This window comes from Carcharhinus amblyrhynchos, chromosome 7, assembly GCF_965287045.1.
Source record: "Carcharhinus amblyrhynchos chromosome 7, sCarAmb.v2.hapA, whole genome shotgun sequence".
In the NCBI taxonomy this organism is placed as follows: Eukaryota; Metazoa; Chordata; class Chondrichthyes; order Carcharhiniformes; family Carcharhinidae; genus Carcharhinus; species Carcharhinus amblyrhynchos.
Window position 1 is genome coordinate 19699355 of NC_137330.1, and position 21614 is coordinate 19720968.

The 21614-nt window shown below is 43.1% G+C and overlaps 1 protein-coding gene across 23 annotated transcripts in view; it reads right to left on the bottom strand.

The window, feature by feature from the left end:
- The window catches only part of LOC145344815 (regulating synaptic membrane exocytosis protein 1-like), a 743305-nt gene that overhangs the window by 388361 nt on the left and 333330 nt on the right, over positions 1 to 21614 (bottom strand). The window contains exon 1 of one of the 23 annotated variants that reach the window (XM_080192003.1): positions 6643 to 6720. The exons of the other annotated variants lie outside the window; for them this stretch is intronic. The gene's annotated coding sequence lies outside the window, so the exon portion shown is untranslated. Of the gene's footprint in view, positions 1 to 6642; positions 6721 to 21614 lie in introns of those variants that run through there. 23 annotated transcript variants of the gene reach the window in all.

Genomic DNA, 21614 nt, shown 5'->3' on the forward strand with positions numbered 1-21614 from the left:
GCAAATCATGCTTGACAAATCTACTGGAATTCTTTGAGGATGTAACTTGTAGAGTTGATGAAGGGGAGCTAGTTGGACCTTCAGAAGGCTTTTGACTAAGTCCCACATAAAAGACTAGCATGGAAAATAAAGCATGTGGGATTGGGGATAGTGTATTGAGATGGATAAAAAAAGGTTGGCACACAGAAAAAAAAGAGTAGAAATAAATGGGTCTCTTTCCAAATGGCAGGCAGTGACTTGTGAGTTACCACAGCGATTAAAGCTGGGATCTCAGCTATTCCCAGCAAAGGCATAAATTACTCCTTTGTATCCAAAGATACGTAGATTAGCAGCATTAGCCCTGGTAAATGGTTTGGCCATAGAAAACAGAGGGTAGCAAAAGAGGGGTGCTTCTCTGAATGGAAGATTGTTACGACCAGTGTTCCACAGGGATCAGTTCTGCGACCTCTGTTATCCGCAGTATTTATAAATGATTTGAACAAAGAAAATTACAGCACAGGAACAGGCCCTTCAGCCCTCCAAACCTGCACCAACCATATTGCCCGACTGAACTAAAACCCTCTACCCTTCCGGGGACCATATCCCTCTATTCCCATTCTATTCACATCTTTGTCAAGACAACCCTTAAAAGTCACTACTGTGTCTGTTCCACTATCTCCCCAAGCAACGAATTCCAGGCACCCATTACTCTCTGTGTAAAAAAATCTGCCTCATACACCTCCTTTAACCTTGTCCCTCGCACTTTAAACCTGTGCCCTCTAGTAATTGATCCTTCGACCCTGGGAAAAAGCTTCTGACTATCCACTCTGTCCATGCCCTCTTTATCTTGTAGACTTCTATCAAGTCACCTCTCAACTTCTGTCGTTCCAATGAGAACAACCCAAGTTTCTCCAACCTCTCCTCATAGTTAGTGCCCTCCATACCAGGCGACATCCTGGTAAATCTATTCTGTACCCTCTCCAAAGCCACCACATCCTTTTGATAGTGGTGACCAGGACTGAACACTATATTCCAAGTGTGGCCTAACTAAGGTTCTATAAAGCTGCAACATGACTTGCCAATTTTTAAGCTCAGTGCCCCAGTCGATGAAGGCAAGCATGCCGTATGCCTTCTTGACTACCTTCTCCAACTGCATTGCCACTTTTAGTGACCTGTGTATCTGTACACCTGGATCCCTTTGCCCATCAATAGTCTTAAGGGTTCTGCCATTTATTGTATATTTCCTATCTGACCTTCAAAGTGCATTACTTCACATTTGTCTGGATTAAACTCATCTGCCATCTCTCCACCCAAGTCTCCAACTGATCTATATCCTGCTGTATCCTCTGATGATCCTCATCACTATCCACAAATCCACCAACCTTTGTGTCGTCCACAAACTTACTAATCAAATCAGTTACATTTTCCTCCAAACCATATACATATATATTACAAACAGCAAAAGTCCCAGTACTGATCCCTGAGGAACACCACTTGTCACAGTCCTCCATTCAGAAATACACCCTTCCACTGCTACCCTCTGTCTTCTTTGACTGAGCCCAGTTTTGTATCCACCTTGCCAGCTCACCTCCAATCCCATGCGACTTCATCTTCTGCAACAGCCTGCTATAAGGGACCTTGTCCAAAGGCCTTACTGAAGTCCATGTAAACAACATCCACTGCCCTACCGTCATCAATCAATCTTTGTCACTTCCTCGAAAAACTCAATCAAATTCATGAGATACGACCTCCCCTTCACAAACCAACTAATACGTCCAGTTACTTCCAAGTGGGAATAAATCTTGTCTCGAAGAATCCTCTCCAATAATTTCCCTACCACTGATGTAAGGCTCACCGGCCTGTAATTATCAGATTATTCTTGCTACCCTTCTTAAACAAAAGAACAACATTGGCTATTTTCCAATCTGCGACCTCCCCTGTAACCAGTGAGGATACAAAGATTTCTCTCAAGGCCCGAGCAATTTCCTCCCTTACCTCTCTCTGTATTCAGGGGTATATCCCATCAGGTCCTGGCAACTTGTTTACCTTAATGTATCTCATCATCCATCAAATCCTTCTCTCTGGTGAATACTGACGCAAAGTGTTCATTTAATACCTCGCCCATTTCCTCTGGCTCCACGCATAGATTCGCTCCCTTGTCCCTGAATGGGCCAACCCTCCCCCGGCCAATTTCTTGCTCTTTACGTATATATAAAAAGCCTTGGGATTTTTCTTAATCCTGCTGGCCAATGCTTTTTCGTGACCCCTTTTAGCCCTTCTTACTCCTTGCTTAAGCTTCTTTCTTTGGAGGAAAATGCAGCTGGTCTGATTAGTAAGTTCACAGACGACACAGAAATTGGTGGACGTAAGAGCATAAGAAATAGGAGTAGGCCATCTAGCCCTTCGAGCCTGCCCCGCCATTCAATAAGATCATGGCTGATCTACCCACAACTGGTGGCGTTGCAGACAGTGAAGAGGATTATCAGAGGATACAGCAAGACATAGTCCAGTTGGAAACTTGGGTGGAGAAATGGCAGATGGATTTAATCCATACAAGTGTGAGATAATGCATTTTGGAAGGTCCAATGGATGTAGGAACTATACAGTAAATGGTAGCACCCTTTGGAGTATTGACAGGCAAAGAGATCTGGGTGGACACGTCCACCGATCACTGAAAGTAGCAACGCAGCTGAATAAGGTAGTCAAGAAGGCATACCTTCATGCTTGCCTTCATCGGTTGGGGCACTGAGTATAAAAATTCGCAGGTCATGCTGCAGCCATACAGAACCTTAATTAGGCCTCATTTGGAATATTGCGAACAATTCTGGCCACCACACTACCAGAAGGATGTGGAGCATTGGAGAAGGTACAGAAGAGCTTCACCAGGATGTTGTCTGGTCTGGAGGGTATTAGCTATGAGGAGAGGTTGGATAAACTTTGTTTGTTCTCACTGGAACGACAGAGGTTGAGGGGGTGACCTGATAGAGGTTTACAAAATTATGAGTGGCATGGACAGAGTGGATAGTCAGATGCTCTTTCCTAGGGTAGAAAAATCAAGTACTAGGGAATGTAGTTTAAGCTTGTTGGGGAAAAGTTTAGAGGAGATGTGCGAGGCACGTTTTTTACACACAGAGTGGTGAACGTCTGAACAGACTGTCTGGGGAGGTGGTGGGAACAGGTACAATAGTGGTATTTAAGGGGCAACTAGATGAATACATGAATAGGATGGGAATGAAAGGATGTGGATTCTAAGTGCACATGGTTTTAGTTTAGGACGGCATCATGATTGATACCAGCTTGGAGGGTCGAAGGGCCTGTTCCTGAGCTTTACTTTTCTTTGTTATTTTGATTCTTTGTTTGAAATGCATGGAGTTATGGGGATCATGCTCTTTCAGAGAGTTGCTGCAGGCTTAATGGGCCAAATGGCCTCCTTCTGCACTGTAAGATTCTATGGTTCTATGGTTGATTCTACATTCTGGCAGCATCTGTGAAGTTCATATGACTCTTGATGGAGTTGGTGGCATAGACTGAAAATTTTAGCTCAATAATCTGGAGCTGGAGGAAATAATAAGCTAATAAGCTGGAGGAAATTTCTGCTCATCCAGTATGAAGTGCTGGATAATTCAGAGACAGTGCATAAAATTATGAGGGATATACATAGAATAGATAGGTAGAAACATTTCCCCCTAGCATCCACAACATTCAAAGCTGGTAAATGGGATCAGGTAGGTAGGTTAGGTGTTTCTCACATATTGTTGCAGACTTGATGTGCTAAAGGGTCTCCTCTACACTGTGTGATTCTGTGATTCTTAGGAAAGGGGTCAATAACAAGGGGGCATAGCATAGATTTAAAGTCAGGGCAGGAAATTTAGAAGGAATTTGAGAAAAAATGTTTTCATTCAGAAGGTGATGGGAATGTGGAACTCACTGCCTAAAAGTGTGGTAGAGACAGGAAGCCCCACAACATTTTCGAAGCATTTAGACGAGCACTTGAAACACCATAGCATACAAGGCTACGGACCAAGTGCTAAAAGATGAGATTGCAACACACACACACACACACACACACACACACACACACACACACACACACACACACACACACACACACACGGGTGGGGTTATGATCCAAGTGAATAACTGAAAATTTCCCCACATTATACTCCATCTGCAATCTTGTTGCCCACTCACTTAAGCTGCCCATGTCCATTTGTGTTTTCTTTACAGCTCACATTAACCTGAGCTAATGACAAAAATCTGAGCTCCACATGAACGCACTGAGGTCCACATGAACTCATCCATTGACGATGTTAATATTATTCTTCAGCATTTTCACCAATCACTATATATCCAGGATGTTTCTGAATTAATGATTGTACTTCAGGGCAAAGCCCACAGAAAAGTAGCAAGTTTCAGTTCCACTCAACATTTTGTGTCTTTTTCAATGCATTCCCTTTGGCATTACAAATCTTTACTTTTTCAGTAGTGCCAATCTCCAGGGATTTGGGTTCGATTCCCAGCTTAGGTCACTGCCTGTGTGGAGTTTGTACATTCTCCCTGTGTCTGCATGGGTTTCCTCCAGGTGTTCCGATTTCCTCCCACAGTCCAAAGATATGGGTTAGGTTGATTGGCTATGCTAAAGTTGACTCTAGTGTCAGGGGGATCAGCAGCGTAAATGTGTTATGGGAATAAGGCCTGGGTGGGATTATCGTCTCAATGGACTCAATGGACCTAATGGCTTCCTTCTGTACTGTAGAAATTCTATAATTCTTATAACTGTTCTTATTCTGACCTACAAATGTTAGGTCACAGTAGTGCAGGTTTCAAATGTGGTATATTTATTAAAATCAACATTAACCCTTGGACAGAAGCTTGATTGCTGATCAAGATTTAAGCAAAATGTAAAAACAAAATATGAAGTCATTTACCCAAAATTTCTCTGTGGAGAAATTATTAAACCTGTGCAGGTTTAATAGGGCAGATTTTGCTGCAGTGGGGCGTTGGGCTATTGCAGAGTGTGGTACACGGAATTTTGTAAAAGGAATGCTTCGTAAACAGTATGCTACAGCCCAGAATTTAGTGTAAATGGTCTCACCGATGACTATTCCTGAAACTGAAATTTATTTAATATTTACAATTGAAGTTTATAAATGAAACTACAAACTAGTTAAAGCTACTTAGTTATCAGAAACAGTCATTTAACTGTGAATCAGCTGGATGTGTGTACCACAGAAAGGAATTTGGTGAAAGTGGGAACTTGATGCCGAGGTGAAGGAAGCCTACTTTTCATTTTTTTTAACTTCAAGTAGATGGGAAGTGTTTTCCTTGGTATTTAGCTTCCCCCTGGAATGGTTCAATTTCAGTGCTCGCGGTTGATTGGCAAGTTACTGACAATTATTACATTATTAAGTTTTGTCATTATGAGCCCTAAATAACTGCAGCTGGTAAATACAGCAACTTCATAACATTCAATGCATGACAATGGCAAGGCACTTCACAAAACTCGAGGTAGGGGCAGACATTTTCCTGAATTGTGAATCTACTTGTCACCTGAAGTTGCGATGGCATTTATGCATTCACACACCATTAGCTTCATTGTTATTTTGACAGCAACATTCTTTTGATTCCTTTTAGATAAATCCAAATCAATGCAGAATACTGCAACTCTCATTCAAGTTGGTCCATTTTAGTTAAAGTAAAGCAAGATAATCAGCAGTGATTGATTAGCTTTACAGATTAGCAAAACCCAAACTAACTGCCAGTTTTTAAAGTCATTGCCAGTCTGAAACTGAAGATCTCTTCAGATAATATCTGAGGCTGGAGTAAACAGCAGTTGTAGAAGAATGAATTAAAAGGAAATAAATGGCTTCCAACCAAAGAGAAGGAATAATTGTCTCAGTTACCTTCAACCCAGCACCAGTACAAAAAATAATGAAGCATGAACACAGATTTGCAACATTCATATTCATGCTTATTAACATATTTCCGGCATCGTAACTTATCTTTTTATTTTCAAATTTTAAATTTTCTTCTTACCCCATCATGAAAAACTTGAGCTCCCTCTTCACAACACACTTATGAAGTTGTTAGAATCAAAGGCCATTCAGACAAATAGATTCCTGATCTCTGATCAGGTTGTTAGCTAGCTATCGGTCACGATGTACAAAGACAGATTCTGAAGTAAATTTCTTTCCAGAATATCTTCAATACAGAAATATATTCTCTCTTCTTCTGGGGAGGCTGATCTTAGGAATTCTCGACTTGACGTCAAGAAATATACTTAATCCTCCTAAGAAGTTCTATTATTTAAGGTAGAAATTGTATCCCTGACTAGCAATATCAATAACAAAAGCTAATTTAAAGTTAATTAACATAAATATTGCCATTCAGCAGTTTTACTTAGTCAGCAATCACAGTTTTCTCCTTACACATTAAGGTGGCAAAATTGTTCTTCTTGTAAGCACTTGAAATCTGCAGCACAATCAAAGGATATCTGCACCCACATTACGCGACACTAATAATTACATCCACACTTATACACACACAGCAACTCCAAATAATACCATAATTTAACCTTTCATCCTCATGATTCAAAGTGACTCGTTCAGCAGTAAAATTCTGTCGAATTAAAAATCAATTCAAAAACATTCAGCATAAACTGACCCTCAGACACAAAGAAAAGGTTCATTTCTGAGAGCTTGACATACATCCAACGACCTGAGCACGATTGCAAGGATTCGGATTCAGTCCAAACTAATCCAAACTCAGTGTAACAATCCACAGATGTCAGGCTACCAACAAAAATGCTCTGCTGAGGATTAAGAGAATCAAATTTGGCATGAAGCATCATCCAAATGCAGCACAATGAACAATGAAAACATTTTCACAAATCCTTATCCCTAGAGGATTATTAAATGCTTTCTCCCAAGCTGATCTGTGTAATATAAAATGCACCATTATTAGAAAAAAGCAAATGAAAAGCACTGAGGCTTAGAAGTTTATGTTAAACTGCATTTGCGTACAGTCTCTTGGTGAATTAATTTAATGAGGAGCTTACACATATAGATCAGAAAGGTTCCACAAATGACCCTTGTGCTGTGTGTCACTTAGGCAGTAATGTGAACACGAAGTCATCGCATCATAGAATTATCCAGTCATAAAGCACATAAAAGGACCTTTGGCCCATCAAGTCTGAACCGAAAATAATTATCACTTTCCTGCATTGTCACATATTCTTCAAAGTTATGATATTTCAAGTGCTCATCAAATAACTTCTAAATGTTGTAAGGCTTCTGGCCTTCACAACCTTGATCTGGAGATGCCAGTGTTGGACTGGGGTAAACATAGTAAGAAGTCTCACAACACCAGATTAAAGTCCAAAAGGTTTATTTGGTGGCACAAGCCACTAGCTTTCAGACCACTGCTCCTTCATCAGGAAGTGATGAAATCCCAGTTCACAAACTCAAGACACAAACTCAATTTACAAAATAATGGTTGGAATGCAAGTCTTTACAGGTAATCAAGTCTTAAAGATACAGATAATGTGAGTGGAGAGAGGGTTAAGCACTCGTGATGGACTCCACAACAGCTGCTTAGTACTCACATCATCCATACCTCTCATAATCTTATACACCTCAATCAAGTTGTCCCCTTGGGCTTCTCAGCTCTAAAGAAAAGAATCCAAGCCTATCTAATCTCTCTTTCTTGCTCAAGTGCTCCATCCTAAACAATATCCTGACAAATCTCCTCTGTGCCCCTTCTAGTACAGTCACATCCTTCCTATAGTGGGATTATCAGAACTGCACACAGTACGCCAGCTGTGGCATAACCCACATGGGAGACTTATTAAGAAGGTTAATGCACGTGGGACACAAGGTGATCTGACAAGGTGGATAATTTGCTTCGCGGTAGGAGACAGAAGGTGGTGATAGACAGCTGCTTTAGTGATTGGAGGCCAGTGCCTAGTGGCGTACCACAGTGGTCCACGCTAGGCCCCCAATTGTTCGTCATTTATATGACTGACACAGATGACTATTGGGGGCAGGGGGCGGGGGGCGCGAGGGAGGAGGAGGAGGAGGGGGCAAGGAAGTATATATAAAAGGTCTGACACTGGGATGTTCAGGATGCATTTGTCCATCGATCTCTGAAGGCAGAAAGGCAGGTTAATAGAGTGATGAATAAGGCGTATGACATGTTCAATGGCCTTTATCAATTGGGGTATAGATTACAAAAGCAGAGAGGTCATGATGAATGTGTACAGAACTTTGATGAGTCCACAGCTGGAATATTGTGTGCAATTCTGGTTGCCACATTATAGGAAGGACATGAATGCACTGGAGGGGATGCAGAGGTGATTCACCAGGATGCTGCCTGGGATGGAACATTTAAGTTATGAAAAGAGGTAGTGGAGCAGAGAAGACTGAGGGGCAACCTGATTGAGGTGTTCAAGATTATGAAGGGCATGGACAGGGTGGATAGGGAGCAGCTGTTCCCCTTAGTTGAAGGGTAAGTTACGAGGGGACACAAGTTAAAAGTGAGGGATGGGAGGTTTAGGAGGGATTGACGAAAAATGTTTTTACTCAGAAGGTGGTGACGATCTGGAATGCATTGCCTGGGAGGGTGGTGGAGGCAAGATGCCTCATGTCCCTTAAAAAGTACCTGGATGAGTACTTGGCATGCCATAACATTCACGGCTATGGGCCAAGTACTGGCAAATGGGATTAGATGGGCAGGTCAGGGCATTTCATGTGTCAGTGCAGACTTGATGGGCCAAAGGCCCTCTTCGGTTCTGTAGTAATCTGTGATTCTGTGGAAACCAACACTCTGCACTGCAACATTACCTCCGATCCTATTCACTACTCTGTGCTGTTTCCTTCAGTGATCTGTGAATAAATACTCTGTTACTTATTCACTACTCTGTGCTGTTTCCTTCAGTGATCTGTGAATAAATACTCTGTTACTCTGAGCTACCCAGTGTCCTGCCATTCATTAAATACATCCTGTTCTTCTTACAAAGAGTATCACCTCACACTTATCAGAGCTAAATACTATCTGCCACTGCTCTGCCCATCTGACCAGCCCAACCATATATTCCTGTAACCGACAACCATCTTCTTCACTATTAACCACCTGACCAATCTTGGTGTTGTTTGCAAACCTGCTTATCATTTATGCATATAACAAACAATAAAGGTCCCAATATCGATCCTTGTGGTAAATTGGCCTCCAGTCACTCAAACAGCCTTCTATCACTCCCCTTTGTGTATTTTATTAAACTAGTTTCTGATCCATCTCGCCAAGTTTCCCTTAATTGCACGTGCTTAACCTTCTAAATCAGTCCCCTATGTGGGAGTATGTCAAAAGCCTTGCTAAAATCCATATAAAACACATCAACTGAACTTCCCTCATCCAGATGCTTGATCACATTTTCAAAAAAACTAACAATTTTTTTAAGGTATGGTCTCTCTCTGACAAGCCATGATGACAATTCTTAATTAACCTGTGTCTTTCTAAGTAGTTGTTAATTTTTTCCTTCAGAATTTTCTCCAATAGTTTAGTTACCAGTGACATGAGACTCACCAATCTGTAACTTCCTGCTTCATCTCTACCACCCTTCTTGAAAAGTGGAATCACATTCGCTGTCCTCCAACACTTCTCTTTTGGCCAAAGATGAATTCAAAATTCGTGTAAAAGCCCCTGCAATTTTCTGCCTTGCCTCCCACAGCAGCTTGGTATGCAGTTCATCCAGGCCAAAGGATTTGTCTGTTTATAAGCCTGTCAGAGCGTCCTCAGAGTACCTTCACATTTCCGCTGTCAAACAGTGCAATTTCTTCACAGTCCCTTTCCCTGAATTCCGAACCTACATTCTTCTTTTCCAGAGTGAAGACTAAAGAGAAGTAATTATTTAACACCCTTCCAATATCCAGCGGCTTCACACATAAAATTGCCCCCGGGTCCAGATTGGCCCTGCTCTTTCCCTGGTTAACCTCTTTCTATTAATGTATTTATAAAATATTTTAGAATTCTCCCTAATCCTGTTCACATGTCCTTTTTTATGATCCTTTTTTCTCTTCTAATTGCTTTCTTAAGTTCCCTTTGCACTTCCAATATTTTTCTGAGGCTACAGCTGAATTGCTCCTTTTGAACTTGCGAAAGGCCTTTCTCTTCTTTCTCATCCAGTCCCTATCGGCCAGTGGCTCTGACATCCATCATTATGAAGTGCTTTGAAAGGTTAGTCATGGCATGAATCAATTTCAGCCTCCTGGACTACTTGGATCCATTACAGTTCGCCTATCGCCACAACAGGTCCACAGCAGACGCCATCTCCCTGGCCCTGCACTCAACCCTGAAACACCTAGGTAACAAGAACACCTACATCTGACTCCTATTTATTGATTACAGCTCAACCTTCAACACCATTATTCCCACAAAAACCATCTCCAAACTCCTTGGCCTTGGCCACGGCACCACCCTGTGACTGGATTCTGAACTTCTTAACTCACAGACCACAATCAGTAAGGACAGGCAACAATACCTCCTCCACGATCACCCTCAACACCGATGCCCCACAAGGCTGTGTTCTCAGCCCCCTGCTATACTCCACATACACCCATGACTGTGTGGCCAAATTCTCCTCATTCAATTTTCAAGTTTGCTGACAACACCATCATAGTGGGTTAGGTCTCAAACGATGACAAGACAGAGTACAGGAATGAGATGGAGAATCTGGTGAACTGGTGCGGCAATAATAGAACATAAAATATTACAGTGCAGTATAAGCCCTTTGGCCCTTGATGTTGTGCCGTGTGAAACCAATCTAAAGCCCATCTAACCTTCACTATTCCAATATTATCCATACGGTTATCCAATGACCATTTAATCTCTCCCTCAATGTCAACAAAATCATAGAATCATAGAACCTCACAGTGCAGAAAGAGGCCCTTCAGCCCATCAAGTCAACACCGACCATAATCCCACCCAGACCCTACCCCTATATCCTTACATATTTTACCCGCTAATCCCTCGAACCTGTGCATCTTAGGACACTAAGGGGCAATTTTAGCATGGCCAATCAACCTAACCCACACATCTTTGGACTGTGGGAAGAAACCAAAGCACCCGGAGGAAACCCATGCAGACACGAGGAGACTGTGCAAACTCCACACAGTAAAAAGTCTGACAACACCAGGTTTCAGTCCAACCAATTTATTTGATAGTAGACTCACTAGCTTTTGGGTTAGCCCCTTCGTCAGGTGAATGGACAGTTCTGGCCTCAGACAAAGCATATAAAGCACAGACAGTTTACAAGATTACTGATTAGAATGCGAATCTTTACACCTAACCTGCTGTTCAAGTCTTAAAGTGGCCGACAATGTGAGTGGAAGGAGCACTGATCACAGGTTAAAGAGATGTGTATTGTCTCCAGACAGTACAGTAAGTGAGGTTTTGCAAACCCAAGCAAGTCACGGGGGTTACAGATAGTGCGACATGAACCCAAGATCCCTGTTGAGACAGTCCTCATGTGTGCGGAACTTGGCTATCAGTCTCTGCTCAGCGACTCTGCACTGTCGTGTGTCACGAAGGCCGCCTTGGAGAATGCTTACCCGAAGGAATGACCTTCCAATGACCTGGTTTACCCCAGTCCAACGCCGGCATATCCACATCAAACTCCACACAGACAGTGACCCGAGCCAGGAATCGAACCCAGGTCCCTGGAACTGTGAAGCAGCAGTGCTAACCACTGTGCTACCATGCCGCCCCATGGTAACACAGTGGTTAGCTATGAAGGAGCTTGTCACTGACTTCAGGAAGCATAAAAGGGAACATGCCCCTGTCTACATCAATGGAGACAAAGTCAAAAGGGTCGAGAGCTTTAGTTTTGAGGTGTCCAGATCACCAACAATCTGTCCTGGTCCCCCCTATGCTGACACCATAGTTAAGAAAGCCCACCAACGTCTCTACTTTCTCAGAAGACTAAGGAAATTTGGCATGTCAGCTACGACTCTCACCAACTTTTACAGATGTATCATATAAAGCATTCTTTCTGGTTATATCACAGCTTGGTATGGCTCCTGCTCTGCCCAAGATCGCAAGGCACTACAAATGGTTGTCAATGTAACCCAATTCATTACGCAAACCAGCCTCCCATCTGTTGACTCTGTCTGCACTTCCCGTTCCCTCAGCAAAGCAGCCAGCATAATTAATGACCCCAAGCACCCCAGACATTCCCTCTTCTATCTTCTTCCATTGGGAAAAAGATACATAAGTCTGAGGTCATGTACTAACTGATTCAAGGACAGCTTCTTCCCTGCTGCCATCAGACTTTTGAATGGACCTACCTTGCATTAAATTGATCTTTCTCTGCACCCTAGCTATGACTGTAACACTACATTCTGCACTCTCTCGTTTCTTTCTCAATGAACAGTATGCTTTGGCTGTATAATGCGCAAGAACAGTACTTTTCACTGTATGCTAATACAGGTGACAATAATTAATCAAATAAAATGAAATCAAAATGTAAAATTAACTGAGTGTGCTGCTTGAACAGAAGCCTCATCTCCATGCTCTCCTTTACCCCCACATGTCCCCCTGTTCTTTATCCTCTCACCGTCCCCATGTTCTCCTTTATCTTCTCCTCGTCCCTGCACTCTCTTTTATCCTCTCCCCATCCCTGCACTCTTCTTTACCCTCTCCCCATCCCCGCGTTCCCCTTTATCCTCTCCTGACGCTGAGTTCCTTGCAGGTCTGGTTTGTGGAGGCCTCGTCCCCATGCTCTCCTTCATTCTCTCCCAATGATGGTTGTTAAAAACTTAAGATCATCAGATATGGGAGCAGAATTCGGCCATCAGCCTATCGAGTCTACTCTGCCATTCAATATGGCTGATAAGTTTCTCAACCCAATTCTCCTGCATTTTCCCCATAACCTTCGATCTCCTTACCAATCAAGAACCTCTCTATCTCTGTCTGAAATGTATTTAATAACCTGGCCCCCACAGTCTTCTGTAGGAATGAATTCCATAGATTCAACACCCTCTGGCTAAAGAAATTACTCCTCCTCTCAGTTCTAAAGGTACCCTTTACTCTGAGGCTGTTTCCCCATATTCTAGTCCTACTAATGGAAACATCTTCCCCATGTCCACTCTACCAAGTCTTTCATTATTTTTTCAGTTTAAATGAGATTTCCCCCTCTTTCTTCTATACTCCACTGAGTACAGACCCAGAACCCTCAGAAGCTCCTCATTCATCAAGCTTTTCATTCCCGAGATTATTCTCATGACCCTCTTGTGGACCCTCTCCAAGGTCAGCACGTCCTTCCTTATATACAGGGCCCAAAATTGTTCGCAATATTCTAAATGTGGTCTCACCAGAGTCTTATAAAATCTCAGCAGTACATCCCTGCTTTTGTATTCTAGTCCTCTTTGAAATAAGTGATAACATTGCATTTGCTTTTCTAACTACCAAATCAATCTGCAAGTTAATGCAAACAGAATCCTAAACTAAGACTCCAAGTCCCTGAATTCGCTCCCCATTTAGAAAGTAGTCTACACTTCTATTCTTCCCACCAAAATGCATAACCTCACACTTTCCCACATTGTATTCCATCTACCTCTTCTTTGTCCACTCTCCTAACCTATCCAAGTCTTTCTGCAGTCTCCTTATTTCTTCAATACAACCTGTCCCTCTACCTGTCTTTGTATCATGTGAACTTAATGACAATACCCTCAATTTCTTCATCTAGATCATTTATGTATATCTTGAAAAGTTGTAGTCCCAACATGGAGCCCTATGGAATGCAACTCGTAACTGGCTACCATCCTGAAAAGGACCCCTTTGTCCTCACTCTCTGCCTTCCACCAGTCACCCAATCTTCTATCCATGCTAGTACCTTGCCTGTTACACCATGGCTCCTATACAGCACCTTAGCAAAAGCTTTCTGGAAATCAAAATAGATAAAACCACTGATTCCCCGGTGTCGAACTTCCTCATTATTTCCTCAAAGAATTCAAATCGTTTTGTCAGACATGACCTCTCGTTGATGTAGACATGCTGACTCAGCCCTATTTTACCATGCATTTCCAAGGACTCCGCAATTTTATCCTTAATAATGGGCTCCAAGATCTTACCCACAACTGAGGTCAGCCTAACCGGCCTAATATTTACCATCTTCTGCCCTCCTTCCTTTTTAAACAGGGGTATTACATTATCCTTTTTCTAGACCTCTGGGACCTTCACTGATTCCAGTGATTCTGAAACGATCACTTCTAATGCCTGCATTCTCTCTTCAGTATCTCCTTTGGAAGTCAGGGGTGTAGTCCATCTGGCCCAGGCGATTTATCCACCTTCAATTTCCTTAGCATCTTCTCTTTTGTTATGGCCACCATACTTATCTCTGCCCCCAGGCGGCACGGTAGCACAGTCATTAGCACTGCCGCTTCACAGCTCCAGTGACCTGGGTTTAATTCCTGGCTTGGGTCACTGTCTGTGTGGAGTTTGCACTTTCTCCTCATGTCTGCGTGGGTTTCCTTTGTGCTCTGGTTTCCTCCTACAGTCCAAAGATGTGCAGGTTAGGTTGATTGGTCATGTTAAAATTGCCCCTTAGTGTTCTGAGATGTGTAGGTTAAAGGGATTAATGGGTAAATGTGTAGGGATGTGGGGGTTGTGCCTGGATGGGACTGTGGTCAATGCAGACTCGATGCAGTGCCAGATGGCCTCTTTCTGCACTGTAGGGTTTCTATGATTCTATGATTCAGACTGGCTGGAATTTTTGGTATGTACCTGGTGTCTTCCACAATGAAGACTGATACAATGTACCTATTCAGTTCCTCCGCCACTTCTTTGTTCCCCAGCTTCTACTCCTACCGGATCTACTTCTCCAGCATCATTTTCCAGTGGCCCAAGGTCCATTTTTGCCTCTCTCTTACCCTTTATATATCGAAAAAAAATCCTGGCTAGCTTACCCTCATATTTCTGCTTCGCCCACCTTATTTAGTTTTTCATTGTCTTCTGTTAGTTTTTAAAAGCTTCCCAATCCTCTAGCTTCCTACTAATCTTCACTACGTTGTATGTTTTTTATTTTGCTTTTATGCTGTCCTTGACTTCTTTTGTCAACTATGTTGCCTCATCTACCCTTAGAACAGTTAGTCCCGAGGGGGCACAAGTTCAAGGTGAGGGGCAAGAGGTTTGTGGGGGATGTGAGAAAAATGGTGGTGATGGTCTGGAATGCGCTGTCTGGGAGGGGCGGTAGAGGCTCACATCCTTTAAAAAGTACCTGTATGAGCGCTTCCACATCATAAAATCAAGGCTATGAGTCAAGTGCTGGTAAACGGGATTAAATGGGAGGTCAGGTCACATGTCCGTGCAGACTCAATTAGCCGAAAGGCCTCTTCTGCACTTTATGATTCTAGTTAAACTGGGAAAACAGTATAGGTCACACTTGAACATCAACTGTCCATTCAATCCTCCCAGTCTGCTCCACCACTCAATTAGCTGACAGTTTATTTGTTTCTTAATTCCACCTCTCCCTGCCTTCATAGAATCCCGAAGGAGGACATTCAGCCCATCAAGTCTGCACTGACAACAATCCCATCCAGACCCTATCCCCATAACTCCACATATTTATCCTGCTAATTCCCCTAACACTAAGGGACCATTTAACATGGCAAATTAACCTGACCCTCAAATCTTTGGACTGTGGAAGGAAACTGGAGCATCCAGAGGAAACCCATGCAGACACAGGGAAAATGTGTAAACTCCACACAGACAGGGACCGAGGTTGGAATTGAACCTGGGTCCTTGGCGCTGTGACGCAGCAGTGCTAACTACTGTGCTATCTTGGATCCATAATGCTCAATGCCCTTCACTGAATCACAGAACTTAGCATGCAGAGAGAGGACATTCAGCACATCACAACTGTGCTGGATATTAAAGAGAAAAATTCTCCCAGTCTTGTCAATGGTGGGAGGGAGGGAGAGGCGATACTTAAGACAGGGCTAGTGTTGGGACCAGGAGAAATACTAAAGTCAGGACAGTGGATTGAAGTATTTATTTTTCTGGTGTCTCTCGCAATAGCCAATATCTAATTTGGACAATTGCTGCCCATAGGTCAGTTGACTCCAACCAGGATCTTCACAGCAGTGGATGGACCTTCCACTGAGGCTAAATCCAGCAGGCTGCTTGCAGATCCCCTACTCTCACTTCCCTCTCCGTGCTGCAGCCAACACCAGATTATAATGTTGGCTTCCTATGGAAAGGATTCCTCTTCACAGCAGCAGCCGGGCAGCTGTGGCCAGAGTTTATATAAATTTTAAATCAATCCAACTCAGAGGCCACCATCTGTTGGGACTGTCATATTCCTAATGCTGCAAGATCGCCAAACGGGCTAAAAGGGGTCATGAAAAAGCATTGGCCAGCAGGATTAGGGAAAATCTCAAAGCTTTTTATCCATATATAAAGAGCAAGAGGGTAGCCAGGGAGAGGGTTGACCCACTTAAGGACATCTATACACTGAGCCACAGGAAATGGGCAAGGTATTAAATGAGCACTTTGCGTCAGTATTCACCAAAGAGAAGGACTTGGTGGATGATGAGTCTGGAAAAGGTTGTGTAGATAGTTTGAGTCATATTGAGATCAAAAAGGAGGAAGTATTGGTGCTCTTGGGAAAACACTGAGGAAGACAAATCCCCAGGGACTGACAGGATATACCCCAAAATACTGAGATAGGCAAGGGAGGAAATTGCTCGGGCCTTGAGAGAAATCTTTGTATCCTCACTGGCTATAGGAGAGGTCCCAGAGGATTGGAGAATAGCCAATGTTGTTCCTTTGTTTAAGAAGGGTAGTAAGAATAATCCAGATAATTACAGGACAGTGAGCCTTACATCAATGACAGGGAAATTATTGGAGAGGATTTTTTGCGACAGGATTTATTCCCACTTGGAATAAGTGGGCATATTAGCGAGAGGCAACATGGTTTTGTGAAGGGGAGATCATGTCTCACTAACTTGATTGAGTTTTTTGAGGAAGTGACAAAGATGATTGATGAGGGTAGGGCTACATGTCTACATGGACTTCAGTAAGGCCTTTGACAAGGTCCCTCATGGCAGACTGGTGCAGCACGTGAAGTCACATGGGGTCAGAGGTGAGCTGGTAAGATGGATACAAAACTGGCTCAGTCAAAGAAGACAGAGGCGAGCAGTGGAAGGATGTGTTTCTGAATGGAGGGCTATGACAAGTGATCTTCCTCCAGGATCCGTGCTGGGACCTTTGCTGTTTGTAACGTATATAAATATAAAGAACAAAGAACAAAATCAGCCCAGGAAACAGGCCCTTTGGCCCAACGAGCCCGCGCCGCCATCTCAACACCACCAGTCTCCACCCACGACCCCTATCTAATGTTTTATGGCCATCCAGATTGAGGGAATCTGATTTAGGGACAATTTATTCCTGCCAATCAGCCTAACAGCACATCTTTGGGGTGTGGGAGGAAACCGGAGCACCCGGAGAAAACCCACACAAGCACGGGGAGAATGCGCAAACTCCCACAGACACCGGCCCAAATCCATGTGTCTGCACAGCAAACAGTGATAGTCACTGAGCTGTCGTCCTGCCCAGTATCTGGTCCAGTTTAGGCACACACTAACGACATGAAGCACTAGGCCAATCTCGAACAACCAAGAGCAGCCCCAGTACGACCCATCGCATATATGCCCCTCGTCGGACACGAGGCGGACCAACTTAAAACCTGTGCATGAAAAGAGAAATAAGTTGGAGGAAAATGTAACTGGATTGATTAGTAACTTTGCGGATACATAAAGGTTGGTGGATTTGCAGATAGCGATGAGGATCATCAGACGATACAGCAAGATATAGGTTAGTTGGAAACTTGGGCAGGGAGGTGGCAGATGGAGGGTAATTCGGACAAATTTGAGGTAATGCATTTTAACTCTTAAGGTTCTGCCATTTACTGTATATTTCCTATCTGTATTAGACCTCCCAGAGTATTGATAGGCAAAGGGATCTGGGTGTACAGGTACACAGGTCACTGAAAGTGGCAATGCAGGTGGAAAAGGTAGTCAAGAAAGCATATGGCATGCTTGCCTTTGTCGGCCAAGGCATTGAGTTTAAAATTTGGCAAGTCATGTTGCAGCTTTATAGAAATTTAATTAGGCCACACTTGGAATATAGAGTTCAATTCTGGTCGCCATACTACCAGAAGGATGTGGAGGCTTTGGAGAGGGTACAGAAAAGATTTACCAGGATATTGCCTGGCATGAAGATCATCAGCTCTGAGGAGCGTTGGAGAAACTTGGTTTGTTCTCACTGGAACGACGGAGGTTGATAGAAGTCTACAAGATTATGAGAGGCATGGACAGAGCGGACAGTCAGAAGCTTTTTCCCAGAGTGGAACAGTCAATTACTAGGGGGCACAGATTTAAGATGCGAAGGGCAACGTTTAAAGGAGATGTACGAGGCAGATTTTTTTACACAGAAAGTAGTGGGTGTCTGGAACTCATGGCTGGGGAAGGTAGTGGAAGCATGTATGACAGTGACTTTTAAGGGGCATCTTGACAAATACACGAATGGGATGGGAATAGAGGGATACGGTCCCCGGAAGGGTAGGGGATTTTAATTAAGTCGGGCAACATGGTCGGTGCAGACTTGAAGGGCCAAAGAGCCTGTTCCTGTGCCGTAATTTTCTTTTGTTGCTTGTTCTAACCCACCACCTGTACATAACAGGCTGTGGAAACTTGTCAACAGCCTTTTAGTAGCTGCCACCAAGAAAATCGTGGCCTGACAACCAGGCAGAGCCTGGAATGATCTTGGCCCTCAATTCGATTTAAAGAGATCATGATTTTGCCCAGAAATACAGGTCATTTTTAGACCCACTCCCACAAACTGTCCAACTTCATTTTAAAATAATTAATGAAAATAAAACACTATAACCATCTTCCTTTGTGACAGGCATTAGGTTCAGAGTTAATGAGGGTTCTCTCAGGGTAATCTGGTGTTTGGTGGTTTACGTTGGCCGTGTCCAGTCATTGAAACAGGATACAACCAGGGATGATGATAGTGGCATTTTTTTATAATTCATTCATGAGACCTGGGCGTTGCTGGCTGGCCAGCACAAATTCCCATCCCTAAATGCTCTTGGAGGGCAGTTCAGAGTCATTGCTGTGGCTCTGGAATCACATGTAGGCCAGACCAGGCAGATTTCCTTCCTGAAAGGACATTAGTGAACTAGATGGGTGGCACAGTGGTTAGCTCAGCTGCCTCATAGCACCAGGGACCCAGGCTCGAATCTGCCTTGGGTGACTGTCAGTGTGGAGTTTGGCTGCGTGAGTTTCCTCAGGATGCTTCAGTTTCCTCCCACAGTCTAAAGACGTGCAAATTAGGTGGATGGCCATACTAAGCTGTCACTTAGTGTCCAAAAGTGTGCAGGTTAAATGGATTGGCCCCAGGAAATGCACAGGGTTACAGGAATAGAGTGGAGAGGAGGGCACGGAGACCCTGCTCTTTCAGAGAGTCAATTCATGCTCAAGAGGCTGATGCCCTATTTCTGCACTGTGGGGATTCGATGGTTCTATGGGTTTTACAACAATCAACAATATTTTTATAGTCGCCATTATTGACGCTAGCTTTTACTTCTAGATTTATTAACCAAATTTAAATACCATTAATTGCTTTGATGGAATTTGAACTTCTGTCCCCACAGTACTCACCTGGCACTCTGAATTACTAGTTCAGTGTGCACCACTATGCCAGACCCTCCCACACCCAAGTCTGGGTCATTTATGAAAGATTGAAGAGTAATGGATAAAAAACTGAAACTTGACCTTGCAAACATCTTGACTCCTGCAATACATTCACTACACTTCTTTACTGAGCCAATTCCACATCCATACTGCCACTTCCATTGTGCTTCTAGAGGAATACTGGATTAGCCTTCCTATGAAACTTGAATGTTATCCAAAAATCCAAATAGTACAACATCCAGTGCACAACCTTGATAAACCTTCTCTGGTACCTCATCACATGATTCAATTAAGTGGGGCTCTAACACACTCTTCCGAATGGTCGGTTACAAATTCACTCATGGTGATCTATCTCCTCAACAACAAAGATTTGGTTTACTTGGAGACTTCTTGAATTGCAAAAACTTTGTTTTCTGTTTAGTTGGCTGCTAATTCCAATTTCACATTTTATTTTGGAATTATGGAAAACAAAATATTTCACATCTGACCGTCACTAAACCATTAACAATAGATCACCATTAGGTCATTACTCATGATCCACAATGTTTTCAACAAATGTCTAAAAACATTTATGAATCTGAAGACTTAAATTGTTTCTTCCAGTCTGCATTATTATTGTCACAATAAGTATAAGCATCTCAATAAATTGTGCTCTCCACAGGTGACCAAATAGGGCTGGATAACAGATGGGTATGTTAGTCTCCCAGTCTCTGAGATATTACATGCCTCTGCTGTTTATTGCTCTTGCTCCCTTCAAGATAGGAATACAAAGATCAGCAGCTCTGCTAACATTCACGCTACAATTCTGAAAAAAACTATAAGCTAAACATGGTGCCAGTTAAACTTATTGTTTTGGAAAAATGTTATGATAGTTTTGGCACCAAAACTACTTTTAAAAGCATCACTCTGTGTGCTGTGAAACGTACAGGCCAAGTACTGTACCATCAGATTGTATGAGAGCATATCATACACTCCCTACAAGTATTCTTAATTTTATCCTTTTGCTGAGCTTACGGCTCATATTATCAGTATTTACAAAATAGACCTCGACATTTTTCTGTAGGGTTATTAGAACACGTGGAAGAGGCATTCATTTTCCACCAACAGGACAGATATCTTATGGATAGAACAATACTTTACAGATAATGTCCCAGACACCACCATCACCTTTCCTACACAGCCCACATTGTGGGCTTCACTCCTCCATGTTGAACACCACATAATAAGAACATAATAATAAGAACATAATAAGAAATAGGAGCAGGAGTAGGCCATCCAGCCCTTCGAGCCTGCCCCGCCCCCAATCTTGGTGTCATCAGCAAATTTCGACACTCTACACTCGGTTCCCTCCTCCAGATCATCTATATAAATGGTAAAAAGCTGAGGCCCCAGCACCGACCCCTGGGGCACTCCACTAGTCACCATCCGCCAATCCGAATAGCACCCGTTGACCCCCACTCTCTGCCTCCTATTTGACAACCAATCCTCTATCCACGCTAACACCCTACCCCCAACTCCATGTCCCTCGACCTTCTGCAATAACCTCTTGTGAGGCACTTTGTCAAACGCCTTCTGAAAATCTAGAAAGACCACATCCACCATCATGTTGGAGGAAACACTGAGGATGGCAAGGGCAGGAAATCTATGAGTGAGGAACTTAATGTCCATCACAAAGAGTGGCTCAGTAGCACTGTTATTGACTGAGTGGACTAAGACCTAAATCACAGAGCTGCTAGATTGAGTCTGCAGAAGATGATGAGGGAACCAACAAGAGGAATCAATAGCAAGAAGAGATCAAGCAGCTTCAAACTGATCATTCATGAAGTGCTGTGGGCCATCAGCAACAGGACTGCATGCAACTCCAATCTGTAACTTCCTGATCCACAC